The sequence below is a fragment of the Manacus vitellinus genome, unplaced genomic scaffold (genome assembly GCF_001715985.3).
Source record: "Manacus vitellinus isolate BGI_N305 unplaced genomic scaffold, ASM171598v3 scaffold_14_pilon, whole genome shotgun sequence".
NCBI classification, from domain to species: Eukaryota; Metazoa; Chordata; class Aves; order Passeriformes; family Pipridae; genus Manacus; species Manacus vitellinus.
Window position 1 is genome coordinate 12,114,444 of NW_021939063.1, and position 3,417 is coordinate 12,117,860.

A 3,417-nucleotide genomic window follows, 5' to 3' on the forward strand; every position below is an offset into this window, starting at 1 on the left:
TATTTAGGCACCAGCCCTGTGAATTTGGCAGCTGGCCTGGTACAAGCAGGTAGTTTTGTCACTGTGTTTTGGGTGGCAGCAGTGCTATCTTCCAGCAGCACAGCAGGACATGGCTGCACGGGTGGGTGTCCACCTCCTCAGCTAGGGAAGTGTTCCAGGTCTCTCTGCTCTCCAGGAAAAGCCTGTTTATCTTGGCCCTCTTCTCCAAAGAGCCAGGCTTTGGGGCCCCAGAACTGAGTAGGCATGTTCAGGGAGAAACAACTGGGAAACATGAGGGGCTGAGTGAAACAGCCACTTCTAATTTAAGGTTGGCCAGTGGTGCAGCATCTGGGGACTCCCTCCAGTTGTCCAGCTTGGGTTTTCTGTGGAAAGTTCCTCTGCTAGGAACAGCTGTCACTGTCCTTCCTTCCGTGTGTCACAGGGAATAAATGAACTCCAGTTGGCCTCTTTAATAACACATGCAGCTCAAGCTTTTGTTTCTCTCTTTCCCTCAGGGCAATTTCTCCTGGCAAAAGGAGGGAAAGAAATAAATGCACGTCCCTTGTGTCTGGAGATAATTTGGCTTCATTTATCACATCCTGGGCCAGAGGTTGCTCTCCTATGGGTTCATCCCAGAGGCTGGATTGGAGCCTGCTGGCGAATGCAAGTTTCAGCATCTGACCCATCTCAGACCCCAGTGAGCTCTGAACCAGGCTGTTGTACGCTAACCCTGTGTTTGGATCCATTTCTTATTGTGATAATTGAGTCATGCTGAGCCTGCACAGCATCTGCTTCAAGACTTCAGCCCTACCACATAGGCTAAAATTATCTTTAGGTTGAAAAGCTGCTGCCTTTGGGCTTGTTCAAGGCTGAGCTTGGCTCTGCAGGCCCCTCTTGCCGCTGCCTTGTGAGCAGTGCCAGGCTGTTCATGCATGGGTTCGTTCACAGCTGCCTGTGGCCCCTGGCTGGGTGTGCTGGTGGTGGTGGCTGGGACAGCTTGGGGACACCTTGCAGGGTGTGTTTGAGCAGGGACAGGCTGCTTCTGCAGGCAAGGAGCACTGTGGGACCCTCTGCTTCCTAATTGTCCCAGGCTGTAGCGTCTGTGTGCAGATCTGGCCACCCAGGCCTGCTGCCAAGCAACAGCAAGAGCCAGGAGCCCAGAGATGCTTATTTTTCTCTCTTTATGTGTTGTGTTTTTTTTTTTTAATTCCCTCATTGTGAGGAATGTCACCCCCAGCAGTACTGTCCCAGAGAGCTGTGGGTCGGGAAGCAGCATGAGAGAGGTTACCAGACCCTGCTGCCATCCGGTGTAATTCCCCAGCTCCCGGTGTGCTGTGGAGTGTGTCACCCTCAGGGCCACTGAGCAGTGGGAGGGGAACAGCCACAGTGAAGCCAGTGCCAGCCCAGCTGTCTGCCAGGGCTGAGGCACGAGAGTGGTCTAACAAATGCCTCTGTCAGGATCAGCCACGGACAGAACTGCACCCCAGGAAAAACCCTATGCTCCTCTGTTTTTACAGGTCTGATGCCAAACTCAGAGCTGTGTCATCTGTCAGAGCAATTTGTTCTCAGGGAGGGAAGGAGAAGTTGTTTTCCAGCAGAAGCGGGTTGGCTGTGGCCACAGGAGCACACTGAAGCCTGTAGCAGCAGGGAACAGGATTTATCCTGGTGTGATCCTCACACCAGCAGGAAGTTTGCATCGGGAATATGCAGGGACCATGAGGTAATTGTGTTGCTCTCAGAGAACCCCAAGTCAGGGGCAGGAGATATTAAACAGGCCTGTGGATGTGTAGCAGAAGTCATCCTGGCAACATCTTGCAGATTTTAACACAAATCTCTCAGATCCTGGAAGACACACAAGCACGTGGCTCTCAGTCTTAATGACTGAGAAAAAACCTGCCTGTTTCAGATTCTGTTGGTGTTTCACTGTTTAACCCTGTCCGTGTGAAATCGAACAGCCTTCTGGCTGCCAGTGGGAAGCAGAGGGCACTTCTCTGTATTCAGTCCCAAGCGAGGTGTTGTAGTTGCCAGGCATGAGAGCACAGAGAACACGGCAGAGTTTGCTTAGCCTTGCTAAGGCACTTGAAAAGCAGCTGGGGAAAGAGAGAAAAAACAGTCTTCCAGTTTCATTATTTTTACAACCTCATTTTTTAGCTAGTCAGCATAACTCACACTGAGCCTCTGCCAAGCAAAACACAGTTATTCTTGTTTGGGGTTTGCCTGTGATTTCCATGGGAGTGGTGGGCCTGGAGGGGGCTGGCTGGGGTTTGACTCCTGTGCTTTGGTCGGCTGCACTGGAAATGTGTCCTGCTTTCACAGAGACAGTGGTGATGGGGCACACTCTGCTCAGGGGCTTTTTTTTACAAGTTATTTTAGGTATCTGCAGTTAACACCCTCACCCTTACAGTGCTCACCTTTCTTTAAAATAATGTCTTATTACTTTTAAAAAAATCTGTTTTCCTCTCCATGTTAGATGACAAGACTCAGAAAAACTAGTGAAGAAAACTCTCTCTGTGCACAGCAATTGTACAAAGCATTGGGAAGCACGCAGAGAAAAACTGCTGGAAGAAAATGGCACAGTGTCTGAGTTTTGTAAGGAGGTGAGACCACCTGTGTGATGAGTGTTGTTGCAATAAGGAAGAAAAAATTCAAGCAAAAAGGAGACTTTCTCACTTTAAAAATTACTTTTAACTTTGTTTTTAAAACTTCCTAGAAATGTAGCTGAAATAGCCATAGGCTGGAAGTGACTGGCTGCAAATGGAAAAAATCTGCTACACATGTGCAGCTGAAACGCAGAGCCTGAGCAAGGTACGTGGTCCACTCGAGGGGACTCACTTTGGGCTGGGGTGGGTCTGGATTTTGTCACAGGATCAGGGGTCTTTTTGGATAGAGGGAAGAGTGCTGGTTTAACTGTATTAAAAAATGAGGGTGTAATCAGGGCTGCCACTCAAGTATTTCCTGGTGCACACAGGACCTGAGTGCAACACCCCCTTCAAACCAACCCTGGATTGGCCTGTTCACATCGCCCCGCAGCTTGAAAATGCCTTCAGTGGACTGTCAAAGAGGAGGAGAGAGGAGGACGGGCTGCACGTCCTGGTTTGAAAAGACAAATGCTGCCCTTCATGGAGAACCAGGGGGGCAGAGAAGCTGCTGGCTGTCCTTCCAGGCTCCAGAGGAGGCGGCCGGGGGTCCCAGCCGTGGGCAGAGCGAGGACATGCTGGCTCTTGGGGCAGCAGCTGAATTGCATCCTGGCACAGAACCACACCTCTCCATTTGCTCGTCTTCCCCAGGGTCGGTGGCGATGGCAGAAAAGCATCGGGACAAATGCAATGAAAGAGCCCGCACTGGAATCGAGGCAGGAGCACCTGAGTGGCTGGTGCTGAGCTCCCTGACCTGGACTGGCTGTGCCGGGCTCCTGGCGGGCAGTTGCAGGCAGCGGTG

The 3,417-nt window shown here is 51.1% G+C and overlaps 1 long non-coding RNA gene across 1 annotated transcript in view; it reads left to right on the forward strand.

Annotated features, from left to right (window-relative positions):
* The first annotated feature begins 1,408 nt into the window (after positions 1 to 1,408).
* The window catches only part of LOC108638888, an 8,247-nt gene continuing 6,238 nt past the window's right edge, over positions 1,409 to 3,417 (forward strand). Inside the window, exons 1-3 of the long non-coding RNA XR_003915600.1 lie at positions 1,409 to 1,699; positions 2,450 to 2,576; positions 2,690 to 2,784. This is a non-coding gene — a long non-coding RNA (uncharacterized LOC108638888). The remainder of the gene's footprint in view (positions 1,700 to 2,449; positions 2,577 to 2,689; positions 2,785 to 3,417) is intronic.